The sequence below is a fragment of the Heptranchias perlo genome, unplaced genomic scaffold (genome assembly GCF_035084215.1).
Source record: "Heptranchias perlo isolate sHepPer1 unplaced genomic scaffold, sHepPer1.hap1 HAP1_SCAFFOLD_50, whole genome shotgun sequence".
NCBI classification, from domain to species: domain Eukaryota; kingdom Metazoa; phylum Chordata; class Chondrichthyes; order Hexanchiformes; family Hexanchidae; genus Heptranchias; species Heptranchias perlo.
In genome coordinates this window covers 985,516-1,004,855 of record NW_027139516.1, presented here as the reverse complement: position 1 = coordinate 1,004,855, position 19,340 = coordinate 985,516, and positions in this window count along the sequence as shown.

Genomic DNA, 19,340 nt, shown 5'->3' with positions numbered 1-19,340 from the left:
AAACTCTCCCAATCTCCAGGCTTATTACTCTTCTTCGCAACATTATAGGCCTTTTCTTTCAATCTAACACTCTCATTAACTTCTTTACATTCCAATGGGCGGATCACTTTTCCAGTGAAGTTTTTATTTCTCAACGGAACGTAGACTTGTTGTGAATACTAAAATATTTCTTCAAATATTTGACATTGATTTTCAACTGTCAAACCATTTAATTGTATTTCCCTCTTTTTCTTCGACAACTCGCCTGTCATACCTTTGTAATTGGCTTTATTTAAGTTTAAGATTCTAGTTTCTGACTTTCGAACGTTTCTTTCAAATTCAATGTGAAATTCTATCATATTATGATCACTATTCTCCAGAGGTTCTTTCACTGTTAAGTTTCTAATTAACCCTATCTCATTACATAATACAAGATCGAAAATAAAATGTTCCCTGGTTGGTTCCATGAAGTATTGCTCTTGGAAACCGTCTCGAATACATTCCATGAACTCGTCTTCCAAACTACCTTTGCCATCCTGATTTGCCCATTCTGTACGCAGATTAAAGCCCCCCGTAATGACTGCATTTCCTTTGTTACAAGCTCCTATTGTTTCATAATTAATACTCTATACTACGGTATTAGTAATATTCGGGGGTCAATAAATTACTCGCACCAGTGTTTTCTGCCCCTTTTTATTTATAATTTCCACCCATATTAATTCTACTTCCTCATCTTCCGAGCCAAGAGCCTTTCTCACCATAAAACCAGAAGAGATAGGAGCAGGAGTAGGCCATTCGGCCCCTCGAGCCTGCTCCGCCAATCAATGATATTATAGCTGATCTGATTTTTACCTCAACTCCACTTTCCCGCCTTTTCCCCATATCCTTTGACTCCCTTGCTGATCAAAAATTTGTCAAACTCAGTCTTGAATGTATTCAATTACTCAGCTTCCACAGCTTTTTGGGGTAAAGAATTCCAAAGATTCACGACCCTCTGGGAGAAGAAATTCCTCCTCATTTCCGTCTTAAACGGGCGACTCATTATTCTGAGATTCCGCCCCCGAGTTTTAGATTCTCCGATGAGGGGCAACATTCTCTCAGCATCTGCCCTATCGAGTCCCCTCAGGATCTTGTATGTTTCAATAAGGTCTCCACTCATCCTTCTGAACTCCAATGAATATAGACCCAACCTGTTCAACCTTTCCTCATAAGACAACCCTTCCATGCGCGGAATCAATGTAGCGAACGTTCTCTGAACTGCCTCCAAAGCAAGTATGTCCTTCCTTAAATAAGGGCACCAGAACTGTGCGCAGTACTCCATGTGTGGTCTCATCAGCTCCCTGTACAGTTGTAGCATGACATCCCTGCTTTTATACTCCATACCCCAAGAAATAAAGGCCAATATTCCGTTTGCCTTCCGGATGACCTGCTGCACCTGCATGTTGACTTTTTGTGTTACGTGTACGAGGACACCCAGATCCATCTGTACCGCAGCATTTTGTAATATTTCTCCATTCAAATAATGTTTTGCGTTTTTATTTTTCCTCCCAAAGTGGATGACTTCACATTTTCCCACATTATAATCCATCTGCCAAATTTTTGCCCATTCGCTCAACCTGTCAATATCCCTTTGCAGACACTTTGTGTCCTCATCACAACTTGCTTATCCACCTATCTTTGTATCATCAGCAAATTTGGCCACAAGACAGTCTGTCCCTTCATCCAAGTCATTGCACCTGTCCTTAGGTCATCCTTTATTAATTGGGCTACACACCCATCATTTCCATTCTGCCCATCTTTTCTAAAACATCATGTTCCCTGGAGTATTTTGTTCCCGACCTTCGTAATTTTTCAACCATGTATCTGTAATTGCTATTAGGTCAAACCCATATATCGCTATATGTGCAATTAATTCATCTATCTTGTTCCGAATGCTCCGTGCATTCAGATAAAGAACCTTAAATTTTGACTTTTCACCAGTTTTTCCCGCTTTGCCCTTCCTTGTTGTTGCATTATTATTGGAAAACTCCCTGTCCCTTCCTGCCACACTCTGGTTATCTTTAGCCAAGTCACCAAACTGTTTCACTGTCTTAAATGTTCTCATTAGATTTCTAAATTTTTCCTCACCTGACCCCTCCCCACTTTTTTAGTTTAAAGCCCTTTACAGGAGAATAGTTGATGAAAATATCGACTGTGTAAAGGTCAAACTAATTTTCCCTCACTAATGTTAAATAAAAATCAAATCGTTGAATTGTTGCTGATTGAAAGCTGACACCTCCCTCAGGAAACAAACCACTGACCCAGTCCCATATCGACACCACACTGACCCAGTCACAAACCGAAACCCCATTGACCCAGTCCTACACCGACACCCCACTGACCCAGTCCCACACCGACACCCCACTGACCCAGTCCCACACCGACACCCCACTGACCCAGTCCCACACCGACACCCCACTGACGAAGTCCCACACCGACACCCGACTGACCCAGTCCGATACCAACACCCCACTGACCCAGTCCTACACCGATACCCCACTGACCCAGTCCCAAAGCGACACCGCACTGACTCAGTCCCACACCCACACCACTGAACCAGTCCCACATCGATACCCCACTGACCCAGTCCCACATCGATACCCCACTGACCCAGTCCCAAACCGACACCCCACTGACCCATTCCTGCAACGTCACCGCACGGACCCAATCCCACACCGAAACATCACTGACCCTGCTCCACACCGAAACCCCACTGACCCAGTCCAAAAGCGAAAACCCACGGACTCAGTCCCACACCGACACCCCAATGACCCAGTCCCAAATCCGCACCCCACTGACCAGTCCGACAACTAAACCCCACCGACCCAGTAACAAACCGACACCCCACGGACCCAATCCCACACCGACACCCCACGGACGCAGTCCCACACTGACACCCCACTGACCCAATCCCACACCGACACCCCACGGACGCAGTCCCACACTGACACCCCACTGACCCAATCCCACACCGAAACCCCACGGACCCAGTCCCACACTGACACCCCACTGACCCAATCCCACACCGACACCCCACTGCCCCAATCCCACACCGAAACCCCACGGACCCAGTCACACACCGACACCCCACTGACCTAGTCCTAAACCCATATCCCACTAACCCAGTCCCACACCGACAGCCCACTGACCCAGTCCCACACCGACACACCACTGACCCAGTCCCACACCGACACCCCACTGCCCCAATCCCACACCGACACACCACTGACCCAGTCCAACACCGACAGCCCACTGACCCAGTCCCACACCGACACCCCACTGACCCAGTCCCACACCGACACCCCACTGACCCAGTCCCACACCGACACCCCACTGACCCAGTCCCACACCGACACCCCACTGACCCAGTCCCACACCGACACCCCACTGACGAAGTCCCACACCGACACCCTACTGACCCAGTCCGATACCAACACCCCACTGACCCAGTCCTACACCGATACCCCACTGACCCAGTCCCAAAGCGACACCGCACTGACTCAGTCCCACTCCCACACCACTGACCCAGTCCCACATCGATACCCCACTGACCCAGTCCCACACCGACACCCCACTGACCCATTCCTGCAATGTCACCGCACGGACCCAATCCCACACCGAAACATCACTGACCCTGCTCCACACCGAAACCCCACTGACCCAGTCCAAAAGCGAAAACCCACGGACTCAGTCCCACACCGACACCCCAATGACCCAGTCCCAAACCCGCACCCCACTGACCAGTCCGACAACTAAACCCCACCGACCCAGTAACAAACCGACACCCCACGGACCCAATCCCACACCGACACCCCACGGACGCAGTCCCACACCGACACCCCACTGACCCAATCCCACACCAAAACCCCACGGACCCAGTCCCACACCGACACCCCACTGACCCAATCCCACACCGACACCCCACTGCCCCAATCCCACACCGAAACCCCACGGACCCAGTCACACACCGACACCCCACTGACCTAGTCCTAAACCCATATCCCACTAACCCAGTCCAACACCGACAGCCCACTGACCCAGTCCCACACCGACACCCCACTGACCCAGTCCTACACCGACACCCCACTGACCCAGTCCTACACCGACACCCCACTGACCCAGTCCCACACCGAAACCCCACTGACCCAGTCCCACACCGACACCCCACTGACCCAGTCCCACACCGACACCCCACTGACCCAGTCCCAAACCGACACCCCACTGACCCAGTCCCACACCGACACCCCACTGACCCAGTCCCACACCGACACCCCACTGACCCAGTCCCACACCGACACCCCACTGACCCAATCCCAAACCGACACCCCACTGACCCAGTCCCACACCGACACCCCACTGACCCAATCCCACACCGAAACCCCACGGACCCAGTCCCACACCGACACCCCACTGACCTCGTCCTAAACCCATATCCCACTTACCCAGTCCCACACCGACAGCCCACTGACCCAGTCCTAGAGCCACACCCCACGGACCCAATCCCACATCGACACCATACTGACCCAATCCGATACCAACACCCCACTGACCCAGTCCTACACCGACGCCCCACTGACCCAGTCCCAAACCGAAACCCCACTGACCCACTCCCACACCAACACCCCACTGACCCAGTCCTACACCGAAACCCCACTGACCCAGTCCGACACCGACACCCCGCTGACCCAGTCCCACATCGATACCCCACTGACCCAGTCCCGCACCGACACCCCACTGACCCATTCCTACAACGAAACCGCACGGACCCAATCCCACACCGAAACACCACTCACCCTGCTCCACACCGAACCCCTACTGACCCAGTCCCAAAGCGAAAACCCACGGATTCAGTCCCACACCGACACCCCAATGACCCAGTCCCAAACCCGCACCTCACTGACCCAGTCCGACAACGACACTGCACCGACCCAGTAACACAACGACACCCCACTGACCCAATCCCACACCGACACCCCACGGGCGCAATCCCACACCGACACCACACGGACCCAATCCCACACCGAAACCCCTCGGACCCAGTCCCACACCGACACCCCACTGACCGAGTCCTAAACCCACATCCCACTACCCCAGTCGCACATAGACAGCCCACTGATCCAGTCCTAAACTCACACCCCACTGACCCAATCCCACACCGAAACCCCTCGGACCCAGTCCCACACCGACACCCCACTGACCGAGTCCTAAACCCACATCCCACTACCCCAGTCGCACATAGACACCCCACTGACCCAGTCCTAAACCCACATCCCACTGACCCAGTCCCACACCGACACCCCACTGACCCAGTCCTAAATCAACATCCCACTGACCCAGTCCCACACCCACACCCCACGGACCCAGTCGCATACCGACACCCCACTGACTCTGTCCCACACCCACACCACTGACACAGTCCCACAGAGACACCCCACTGACCCAGTCCTAAACTGACTCCTCAACGACGCAGAAATACACCGACACCCACTGAAATGTTGTGTTATTAAATGTAGTAACTTCCTCTTTACCATTTAAATGTTTGAATAAACTGATCCGTGACACATGATCCGCACCCAGGTAATTATAAACCTCGGTAATTCTCCAGGGTGCTCTGTGTTGTATTTATCACAACATGGGGCTGTGAGATCACCAACAGTTTAAACCAAACAAACTGCACTGAAAGCAGCAGGAACTTTAGTCAATCGTCACTTTGCTATCTTTGTTTCAGTGAGGCCATCGGGGAATAAATACCAGATCTCTAATATTACACGGAAGAAAAATATTTTTCATTATCGTTCTGTTGATTTGTTTTTACTGCATGATCTATTTCACCAAAAGAAATTATAACATCGAACATCGATCCAATAATGTTGGACTAAATCAAAAGCATTGTGGTGTTTCAATTTACCCGATATCCTTGATCACTTAAGGGTTTCTTGTATGTTAACACAAAGCTGCCCCCCTCCACATATTCATCAATTGCCTGTTCTCTTCTATTCTATCATGGGTGGACATCTTGATATTTAACAGCCCGGCAATCGTCGGAAATTGCAGGGTCTCGGAAATTGTGGGGCTTCGATCTGTGAAGAGAAAGTCAAGGAGACAAAGGCGGTGTATATTATCCATTTGGTGTTAGTTTATCAATCCTGGAAGGTTATAATATCAGCAGATTAGTGATGGACCCTACCACCTGTTGGCAATTTGTGTAGTTACTTTTTATATAAAGTTTAGTGATGGACCCTCCTTCCTGTTGATAATTTGTGTAGTTACTTTGTATATAAAGATTACTGATGGACCCACCTACCTGTTGGTAATTTATGAAGTTACTTTTTATATAAAGATTACTGATGGACCCTCCTACCTGTTGACATTCAAAGCATCCCCACAAATTACCTTAATTAATGATCAGGAACCTCCTATCGGCGTGAAAGATTGTTTCAGCCCTGAAACGGTTTCCATCAAAACATTCCTGATTTTTTTTCTCTCCAAAGGGAGCGGCGTCTCCGTTTTTCAGTTGAGTCAGTCTGGCAAATAAATTCCTCAGTAATTCGAACTTATTTTCGCAGAAGCGGAATTTCCTGCTCTATTTTCCCACCTAATGCACATCCGTTTCCAACTGACACTGTCACATTAAACAGAAATGAATTATTGTAATTAATCTGCATCAAGTTTTATATCCGAAATTGCTCCTATCATTTGACTGGATCGCGTTCAGTCCGGCCTCGGGTAACCAGAGGCTGATTTTCCAGCTGCCCAGCTGAGATTGATAATCGGCCTGAGCGAATGTGTGAACCCTTCGCTGAGCTGAACTGTGTGTTCGGTCTGAACAGATGGTCCCGCCTTTTATCAGTTAAATAAAAGTGTACCGGGCACCAAACGGGCCAGTGAGTAAAAAGAGCCAGTGTTACAGTAAAAATAAATACATATAGACTGAGAAATGACGAGCTATCCACCCCTGTTTACTGAGCTTCAAATTGTAAAATAGGGAGGAGGCGCCGTTGGACCAGAATGGGTTAAATCCCCAGCGTTCATGTTCCCAATTTCTGTCCCGTAACCGCTCTTTTAATATTGTGTCTGTGGGGAGACTAGTGGAGACCCGAAGAGGGTTTAGCCCTGAAATCCAGGGTGTAAAATATCCCGCCTTCAGTCACACTCCGAAAGAACAATTAATGAATTGTTACACCCGCGAAGAATACAGAGCTCCCCACGCCGGGGAACATATCTGACCGCGGGAAATCGGCTTTAGAAAGAAAGAGGAAAGGGAGAAAACGATAATAAAATAACAATATGAAGCTGAGAAACTACATTAACGTACCTTAATCTCGCAAGGATTTTCTCTCTCTCAATGTCCGTGTCGATTTTGCAACTTGTATCCTTGTTATTTCATTACGACCAATCAGGTGGAATTCCCTTGTTTTATTTGAACAGGTCCTCAATTGTGAATTTGATCTGATCCTTGTGATGTGAGATTCTGAACTCCGCCCTCTGTGTGAAAGCTGCTGTCAAACCTCAGGATGGATTTTAACTCAAACATTCCTCGTTTGTTTCAGGACAGGAAGCGGCCTCTCTGGTGAAATCAAATCATAAAATCATAGAATCGTTACAGCAAAGAAGGAGGCCATTCGACCCATCGATCCCATACCGGCTCAATGCAAGAGCAATCCAATTAGTCCCACTGGCCCGCCCTATCCCCGTAGCCATGCAAATATTTCCTTCCAGTCCCTTTTGAAAGCCACGATTGAATCTGCCTCCACCTCCGCCTCGGGCGGTGCATTCCAGATCCTAACCACTCGCTGATAAAAAAGTTTTTCCTCATGTCACATTTGGTTCTTTTGCCAATCACCTTAAATCTATGTCCTCTGGTTCTTGACCCTTCCACCAGTGGGAACAGTTTCTCTCTATCCACTCTGTCTAGATTCTTCATGATTTTGAACACCTCGATCAAATCTCCAAGCAACCTTCTATGTTCCAAGGAGAACAACCCCAGCTTCGCCAGTCTATCCACGTAACTGAAGTCCCTCATCCCTGGAAACATTCGAGTAAATCTTTTCTTCACCCTTTCCAAGGCCTTCACATCTTTCCTAACGTGAGGTGCCCAGAACTGGATAGACGTAGCTTTTCAAGCCTATCTGAGTAGCTATGATGTTTTAAACTGGGAATCAATCTTGTGGCCCTCCTTCTATAAAGCTTCAATATCACCCACCATGTGCGGGGGCCAAAACTGGACATAGTATTCTAAATGAGGCCTAACTATGGACTGTACAAGGACACAATGGCATGTCTCGTTTTATATTGAATAGTCCTGTGAATTCAGCTCAGTACCCTATTTGCTTTAGATACAGTAACACGACATTGGTAATGAACTTTTAGAGAGTTATACACTATGACGCCAAAATCTTTTTCTTTCTCCACAGGCTTTAGTCCTGTACCATGTACGGTGTGTGTATACTTAGTGTTGGTCCGGCCCACATAACAGTACATTTCTCTCAGTTAATTATCGAAGGCATCAAGGGATAGGGGATCGGGCGGGAAAGTGGATTTGAGGTTGAAGATCAGCCATGATCTTAATGAATGGCAGAGCAAGCTCGAGCGGCCGTATGGCCTACTCCGGCCCTTATTTCTTATGTTCTTATGTTTGCACTTTCAACCTAGGTCCCAACAGCCAGTGCCTTGTCAGTGAGCTAAGGGGGAGGCTGTTTCTGTAAGTGAGGACATTAACCATTTAACCGCCGTATTAACCTATCCCTGAGCATCAATCACCTCAGTTACTTGGCAATGAGTGCCTACTTTCCGCAATTATATTTACCATGGTAAATATTCAGCAGATACACCAGTTACATTGTTAAATCCAGAAAGGGCCGTTCCTTTGCTGTGGTGGGTATAAAGATTGGATTTTCTTCATTTTCAGGGGGGTTAGCAGACAGTAATAAATAACACTCCTCGGGATGTAAGTGAGAAAGTGTTTGAGGACAGATTGTGGTGATAATTCCGAGGGACTGATTGTTGTGATCAATCCCAGGGACTGATTGCGCTATTTTCTAATTTTCTCTCCAATTTCCCCTTTGTTTTTTGACCAGGATTAAGGATTCATTCAGGCCGAAGGCACAACCTGAAGCGATTGGCCCCAAAATCCCACAATATTTGTCTTCATGTGAACTCTCCCTCCAGAGACGATCTCTTTCTTGCTTGTTTCAATCTATCGTTATTTTAAGTGGTGAGTTATTCATTTTAAGAAAAAACATTCAAACGAATAAGCCAATCTCATTAAATTCACTGTTAAATGGGCAGTGTGGGTAAATGATGGGTTTTCATGCAGTCGGGGTACGTTAATTGAGATTTTTAAAAGTTATAAAATAATTCGATAGAATATTACATAACATTATATCGAACGTACAGCACAGAAACAGGCCATTCGGCCCAACAGGTCCATGCCCCCCACTAGTCTCCTCCTTCCCTACTTCACCTAACCCGAGCAACATATCCTTCTATTCCTTTCTCCCTCATGTGTTTATCCAGCTTCCCCTAAAATGCATCTATGCTATTCGCCTCAGCTACTCCTTGTGGTTGTGATTTCCATATTCTAACCACTCTCTGGGTAAAGAAATTTCTGCGTAATTCCCTATTGCACTTATTAATGAATATTTTAAATCGATGGCCCTAGTTCTGGTCTCCCCCTCAACTGGAAACATCTTCTCTTCGTCAATCCTATCAAACCCTTTTATAATCTTAAGGTCGACTGTCAGGCTACCCCTCAGTCTTCCCTTTTCTAGAGATGAGACGCCCAGCCTGCTCAATCTTTCCTGATAAGTATAACCTCTCAGTTCTGTTTTCATTCTAGTAAACCTTTTTGCACCTTCTCCAGTGCCTCTATATCCTTTGTATAATAAGGAGACCAGAACAGTTCACAGTACTCCGTGTGGCCTAACCAAGGTTCCATAAAAGTTTAACATAACTTCTCTGCTTTTCAAAGCTATCCCTCTCGAAATGAACCCCAGTGCTTGGTTTGCGGTTGTATGGCCTTATTAACCTGCCTCGATACTTTTAATGATTTGTGTATCTGTACGCCCAGAACCCTCTGCTCCCCATTCCCAAGTAGACTCTTATTATCTAAGCAGTATGTGGCCTCCTACCAAAATGGAATACCTCACACTTATTACAAAATGTAATACCTCAGACTTATTACGAAATGTAATACCTCACACTCAACATGTACATAGAAGGCGTTACCTCTGATGGGAGAGTCCTAAACAAGGGGGCACAATTTAAAAAAGGGCTCGGCCGTTCAGCAGTGAAATCTGGAAGAAGTTTTTCACACAAGGTGTGGGGAAAATTTAAAATTTCCTCCCCCAAAAGGTTGTGGATTCTGGGTCAACGGAAAATTTTCAAGACTGAGATAATTAGATTTTTATTCGGTGAGAATATCGAGCGAAATGGATCAAAGTTAGGTGAATGGATTTCAAGCACAGGTCAGCCATAATCTAATAAAATGGGAGAACAGGTTTGTGGGGATGAATGGCCTATTCCTATCCCTATCTTCATATGCTGGATCATAAATTCCGTTGAATGTGAAGGTTAACCAGAGTTTCTGGACAATGACTTAATCACTGGTGGGTTTTTACGTTCCCTTTAAATGGATGTGTCATAGTTTCATAATAGTTACAGAACAGGAGGGGGCCATTCGGTACATCGTGCCTGTGCCAGCTCTTTGAAATTGCTATCCAATTAGGCCCATTCCCCTGCTCTTTCCACATGGCCCTGTAATTTTTTTCTCTTCAAGTATTTATTCAATTACATTTTAAAAGTTACTATTGAATCTGCTTCCACCACCCTTTCAGACAGTGCATTCTCGAACACCACAATTCGCTGTGTAATAAAATGTTTCCTCATGTCGCTTCTGGCTCTTTTGCCGATAACCTTAAATCTGTGTCCTCTCGTTACAGACCCTTCTGCCACTGGAAACAGTTTCTCCTTATTTTCGCTGACAAAACCGTACATGATTTTGAACACCTCTATCAAATCTCCACTTAACCTTTTCAGTTCTGAGGAGATCAACGCAAGCTTCTTCAGTCTCCTCGTATAGCTGAAGTCCTTCATTCCTGGCACCATTCTAGTCAATCTGTTCTGCACCCTCTCTAAAGCCTTGACAGCCTTCATAAAGTGTGATGCCCATATGTGAACACAATACTTCAGCAAATGCCTATCCAGTGTTTCATAAAGGTTGAGCATAACGTCCTTCCTTTTGTACTCTATGCCTCTATTAATAAAGCCCAAGATCCCATATGCCATTTTAAAAGCCTTCTCAACTTGTCCTGCCACCTTCAAAGATTTGTGTGTGTGCACCCCAGGTCTCTCTGTTCCTGCACCCACTTTAAAATTGTACTATTTGTTTATATTGTCTCTCCTCATTCTTCCTACAAAAATGCATCAATTCACACTTCTTTGCATTAAATTTCATCGGTCATTTGTCTGTGCATTTCACCGGTCTGTCTATTTTTTCCTGAAGTCTGTTCCGATCCTTCTCATTGTTTACTACATTTCCGAGTTTCGTGTCATCTGCAAACTTTGAAATTACACCCTCTATACCCAAGTCCAGGTCGCTAATATATATCAAAAAGAGCAGTGGTCCTAATACTGACCCCTGGGGAACTTCCCACCAGTCTGAAAAATACCCGTTCACCACTACTCTCTGCTTTCTGTCCCCGAGACAATTTTGTATCTGCGCCGTCACTGTCCCTTTAATTCCATGGGCTTTAATTTTGCTAATAAGTTATTACCTGGTATTTTATCAAATGCCCTTTGAAAGACCAGATATATGAAATCAACCCCACTACCCTCATCGACCCTCTCCGCTACTTCATCAAAAAGCTCAATACTCAAACACGATTTGCCTTCAACAAATCCGTGCTGACTTTCATTTATTAGCCCACACTTTTCCAAGTGCCAATTTATTTTGTTGCGGATTATTGCCTATACAAGTTTCCCCACCACCGACATTAGGCTGACTGGCCTGTAATTGTCGGGTTTATCCCTCTCTCCTTTTTTGAACAGGGGTGTAACAGATGCAATCCTCCAATCCTCCAGCACCATCCCCGTATCTAAGGGGGAATTGAAAGATTATGGCCAGAGCCTCCTTAATTTTCACCCTTACTTCCCTCAGTAACCTGGGATGCAAACTATCTGGACCAGGTGATTTTATACTTTGATTACTGCCAATCTTTAAGTACCTGCACTTTATCTATTTTTATCCTATCCAATACCGGTGCTACTTCCTCCTTTCCTGCTACAATGGCAGCATCCTCTCCTCTAGTGACGAGGGATGTGTTCATTTAGTACCTCAGCCTTGCCCTCTTAATCCATAAGAAGGTTTCGTTTTTCGTCCCTAATCGGTCCCACGCTTCCTTTGAATACTCTTTTCCTATTTATATGTTTATAGAATACTTTTAGATTCCCTTTTCCTTTAGCCACTAATCTATTCTCATACTCCCTCTTTGTCCCTCTTATTCCCCTTTTTAGATCTCCTCTGTACTTACTGTGTTCAGCCAAGTTCTCTCCTCTATTAAGAACCTTACATTCGTCATAAGTCTCTTTTTCTGCTTCATTTTAATCTCTATATCTTTAGTCATCCAGGGAGCTCGAGCTTTGGATGCCCTTCCTTTCCGCCCTCGTAGAGACGTGGCTACTCTGTCCCTGAACCAAGTTGCCTGTGTTTGGCTGTTTTTATTTAAGGCTGAGCTTCATTTGTTCTGAACGTCACAGAATTCCAGGGGAGCAAAGATTAGATAATTGGTGCGAGTGATTCGAGGGTAAACTTTCTTAAATATAGTTCAGTAAAAACACTCCAACTGTTCCGCCCAGTGTCCAGTCAGACTTAAACTGTGACCCCCTGAATCTGAACCTATGGTTTTATTTCGGGGACAGTTAAAAGTTCGGTCCAAAACATTGTCTCTTTAAATTTCAATTACTGTTGTCCTGAAATTGATGCTTTTTATATCTGCTGTGATGCGAACCTGATGTGTCCTGGATTCTGGATCAAAATCCTTCCCCCACCCAAACCCAATTTATAATAACAACCTTGTAGTTCGCTCGATTAATAGTGAGACAGGTCGGAACACTGCACTCTCTCTGGCGCCGTTTCGGAGTCTCCGCCTCTGCCGGGCGAGTCCCAGCAGTTCTCCTGCACCCACCTGGCGGGACAAGACAACACTTGTACAGAAGGATGTTTTTTAGAATGTGAGTTGCCCAGTGCATCCTTCCAACTGATGAGCTGTATCCGCAGCAATGCACAAACACAACCTGCTGGCTCCAGACATTTAATTGGTGCAATTTTAAGCTACCTTTCCACAGTGCTCTGGACTGGGCCTGGATTGTCGGCATGAATCCGATCCTGGGGGAGAATATTATGGCCTGGGTGTTCCTTCCTGGCATTAACTTCCTCTCATTTCTGGTGTCCATTGTTCAATGTATTATTGATCTAACACCTATCAGGAAAGAATGAACAGGCTGAGGCTCTTTTCTCCACAAAATGAAGACTGACAGATGACCAGTCTTTCATATTATGAATGGGTTCGCTCGGGTAGATGGAGAGAGGATGTTTCCACTTGAGGGCAGTCCAAAACTTGAGGCCATAAACATAAAATAGTTACCAATAAATCCAATAAGGAATTCAGGAGAAACGTATTTACTCAGAGAGTGGCGAGAAAATGGAACTTACTACCACGTGGAATGCTTGAGGCGAATAGCAGAGATGCATTTAATGGGAAGGTAGATAAATACATGAGGGGAATAGCAATAGAAGGATATGTTGATAGGGTGAGATGAATTAGTGCGGGAGGAGCTTAAATCCCGACATAGACCTGTCGGGCTGAATGGCCTGTTGCTGTGCAGTATAATAGTATGCAATTCTGTATTTTTTTCATTATACTTGGCCTTCATTAACACAGATACTGTCAGTAATATCAGCGCTATATTGAGCACAGATACTGTCAGTAATATCAGCGCAATATTGCGCACAGATACTCTCAGTAATATCAGCTCTAAATTGAGCACAGAAATTGTCAGTTATATAAGCTCTATAATTACAACAGATACTGTCATTAATATCAGCTCTATAATCAATACAGGTGATGTTTGTGAATTCAGCTCTATAATGAATAAGGGTACTGCCAGTAAAATCAGCGATAGAATCAATAAAGATACTGTCAGTAATAACAAGTCGATAGTCATTGGAGACACAGAGCTTAATACCAGCTCTATAACCAATACAGGTAGAGTCAGTAATAGCTGATGTATAATCTTCACAGATACTGCCAGTAATATCAGCTCTATAATCGGAACAGGTACAGTCATTAATACGAGCTCTATAATCAATGTAGGTGCTGCCAGTAAATTCAGCTCTATAACGAATAAAGCTGCAGTCAATAAAAGCAGCTCCAGAATTAATAAATCTACTGTCAGTAATAACAACTCCAGAATCAGTGGAAATATTGAGCTTAATATCAGCTCTATAATCAGGACAGGTACAGTCAGTAAAAGCTAATTTTATAATCATCACGGATACTGCAAAAAATATCAGCTCCGTAAACAGCACATATATTATCCGTAATATCAGCTCTATAATCAAGACATATACTGACAGTAATATCAGCTCTATAATCGTACTGATACTGTCAGTAATATCAGCTCGATAATCAATGCAGGTATTGAGAGTAATATCAGCTCTATAATCAATACAGGTATTGAGCATAATATCAGCTCGATTAACAAAACAGATACTGTCAGTAATATCAGCTCTATAATCAATACAGATAATGTCAATAATATCAGCTCTATAATCAGTAAAGATATTGTCAGTAATATCAGCTCTATAATCAATACAGATAATGTCAATAATATCAGCTCTATAATCAGCACAAATATTGTCAGTAATACCAGCTCTATAATCTGTTTAGGTACTATCAGTCATAGCAGCTCGATAATCAATACAGATATTGTCAGTAATATCAGCTCTATAATCAATACAGATATTGCCAGTAATATCAGCATTATAATCAGTACAGATACTGTCAGTAATATCAGCTCTATAATCAGTACAGAAACTGTCAGTAATATCAGCTCTATAATCAAGACAGATATTGCAGTAATATCAGCTCTATAATCAGTTAAGATACTGTCAGTAATATCAGCTCTAAAATCAGTACAGATACTGTCAGTAATATCAGCTCGATAATCAATGCAGGTATTGAGAGTAATATCAGCACTATAATCAATACAGGTATTGAGCATACTATCAACTCTTTCAACAATACCGATACTGTCAGTAATATCAGCTCTATAATCAATACAGATAATGACAATGAAATCAGCTCTCTAATCAGTAAAGATATTGTCAGTAATATCAGTTCTATAATCAATACAGATAATGTCAATAATATCAGCTCTGTAATCAGTACAGATATTGTCAGTAATATCAGCTCTATGATCTGTTTAGGTACTATAAGTAATATCAGCTCTATCATCAAAACAGATATTGTCAGTAATATCAGCTCCATAACCAATACTGATACAGTCAGTAATATCAGCTCTATAATCAATTCAGATATTGCCAGTAATATCAGCACTATATTCAGTACAGATACTGTCAGTAATATCAGCTCTGTAATCAGCACAGAAACTGTCAGTAATATCAGCTCTATAATCAAGACATATATTGCAGTAATATCAGCTCCATAATCAGTACAGATAATATCAGTAATATCAGCTCTACAATCAGTCCAGATACTGTCAATGATATAGAGCTCTATAATCAGTACAGATACTGTAAGTAATATGAGCACTATAATCAGCAGAGATACTGTCAGTAATATCAGCTCTATAATCAGTACAGATATTGTAAGTAATATCAGCTCAATAATCAACACAGATATTGCAGTCATATAACCTCTATAATCAGTTCAGATACTGGCAGTAATATCAGCTCTATAATCAGTACAGATACTGTAAGTAAAATCAGCTCAATAATCAATACAGATATTGCAGTCATAAAACCTCTATAATCAGTTCAGATACTGTCAGTAATATCAGCTCTATAATCAATACAGATACTGTAAGTAATATCAGCTCTATAATCTGTTCAGATATTGTCAGTAATATCAGTTCTTCAATCTGTTTAGATAATGTCAGTAATATCAGCTCTATATTCTGTTCAGATACGGTCAGTAATATCAGCTCTAAAATCAGGACAGATACTGTCAGTAATATCAGCTCGATAATCAGTACAGAACCTATCAGTAATATCAGCCCTATAATCAATGCAGATACTGTTAGTAATATCAGCTCTATAATCAGTGCAGATATTATCAGTAATATCAGCTCTACAATCAGTGCAGATACTGTCAATGATATCAGCTCTATAATCAGTACAGATACCGTCAGTAATATCAGCTCTATAATCAGTACAGATACTGTAATTAATATCAGCTCAATAATCAATACAGATATTGCAGTCATATAACCTCTATAATCAGTTCAGATACTGTCAGTAATATCAGCTGCATAATCAGTACAGGTACTTTCAGTAATATCAGCTCTATAATCTCTTTAGATATTGTCAGTAATATCAGCTCTATAATCAATACAGATATTGTCAGCAATATCAACTCCATAATCTGTTCAGATACTGTCAGGAATATCAGCTCCATAATCAATACAGATAATGTTAGTAATATCAGCTCTATAATCAGTACAGATACTGTCAGTAATATCAGCTTTATAATCAATACAGATACTGTACAAATCTGTGTTGATTATAGAGCTGATATTACTGACAGTTTCTGTACTGATTATGTTAGTAATATCAGCTCTATAATCAGTACAGATACTGTCAGTAATATCAGCTCTATAATCTGTACAGATACTGTACAAATCTGTGTTGATTATAGACCTGATATTACTAACAGTTTCTGTACTGATTATAGGGCTGATATTACTGACAATATCTGTACTGATGATAGAGCTGATATACATGGCAGTATCGAAACAGATTAATAACAGCTCTGTAATCGGTTCAGATATTGTCAGTAATACCAGTTCTTCAATCTGTTTTGATAATATCAGTAATATCAGCTCTATAATCAATACAAATACTGTCAGTAATATCAGCTCTGTAATCAATACAGATACTGTTAGCAATATCAGCTCTATAATCTGTCTCAATACTGTCAGTAATATCAGCTCTATCATCAGTACAGATATTGTCAGTAATATCAGCCCTATAATCAGTACACAAACTGTCAGTAATATCAGCTCTATAATCAACACAGATACTGTTGGTAATATCATCTCTATAATATGTACAGATACTGTCAGTGATATCAGCTCTATAATCAGTACAGATATTATCAGTAATATCAGCTCTACAATCAGTGCAGATACTGTCAATGATATCAGCTCTATAATCAGTACAGATACCGTCAGTAATATCAGCTCTATAATCAGTACAGATACTGTAAGTAATATCAGCTCAATAATCAATACAGATATTGCAGTCATATAACGTCTATAATCAGTTCAGATACTGTCAGTAATATCAGCTCTATAATCAGTACAGATGCTGTCAGTAATATCAGCTCTATAATCAATACAGATATTGTCCATAATATCAACTCTATAATCTGTTCAGGTACTGTCAATAATATCAGCTCTATAATCAATACAGATAATGTTAGTAATATCAGCTCTATAATCAGTACAGATACTGTCAGTAATATCAGTTCGATAATCAGTACAGATACTGTAAGTAATATCAGCTCTATAATCTGTTCAGATATTGTCAGTAATATCAGTTCTTCAATCTGTTTGGATAATATCAGTAATATCAGCTCTATAATCAGTCCAAATACTGTCAGTAATATCAGCTCTATAATCAATAAAGATACTGTCAGTAATATCAGCTCTATAATCTGTTTCGATACTTTCAGTCATATCAGCTCTATCATCAGTACAGATATTCTCATTAATATCAGCCCTATAACCAGCACAGAAACTTTCAGTAATATCAGCTCTATAATCAATGCAGATACTGTCAATAATATCAGCTCTATAATCAGTACAGATACTCTCAATAATATCAGGTCTATAATCAGTACAGATACTGTAAGTAATATCAGCTCTATAATCAATACAGATATTGCAGTAATATCAGTTCTATAATCAGTTCAGATACTCTCAGTAATATCAGCTCTATAATCAGTCGAGATACTGCCGGTAATATCAGCTGTATAATCAGTTAAGATACGGTAAGTAATATCAGCTCAATAATCAATACAGATATTGCAGTCATATAACCTCTATAATCAGTTCAGATACTGTCAGTAATATCAGCTCTATAATCAATACAGATATTGCAGTCATATCAACTCTGTAATAATACAGATACTGTCAGTAATATCAGCTCCATAATCAATACAGATAATGTTAGTAATATCAGCTCTATAATCAGTACAGATACTGTCAGTAATATCAGCTTTATAATCAGTACAGATACTGTACAGATCTGTGTTGATTATAGAGCTGATATTACTGACAGTTTCTGTATTGATTATGTTAGTAATATCAGCTCTTTAATCAGTACAGATACTGTCAGTAATATCAGCTCTATAATCTGTACAGATACTGTACAGATCTGTGTTGATTATAGAGCTGATATTACTGACAGTTTCTGTACTGATTTTCGGGCTGATATTACTGACAGTATCGAAAGAGATTAATAACAGCTCTATAATCTGTTCAGATATTGTCAGTAATATCAGTTCTTCATTCTGTTTTGATAATATCAGTAATATCAGCTCTATAATCAAATCAAATACTGTCAGTAATATCAGCTCTATAATCAACACAGTTACTGTTAGTAATATCATCTCTCTAATAAGTACAGATACTCCGGTAATATCAGCTCTATAATTAGTACATATACTCTCAGTAATATCAGCTCTATAATCAATGCAGATATTGTCAGTAATATCAATTCTATAACCAACACACATCTGTCAATAATATCGACTCTATAATCTGTTTCGATACTGTCAGTAATATCAGCTCTATCATCAGTACAGATATTGCCAGTAATATCAACTCTATAATCTGTTTCGATACTGTCAATAATATCAGCTCTATCATCAGTACAGATATTGCCAGTAATATCAACTCTATAATCTGTTTCGATACTGTCAGTAATATCAGCTCTCTAATCAGTACAGACACTGTCAGTAACATCAGCTCTATAATCAGCACAGATACTGTCAGTAATATCAGCTCTATAATCAGTA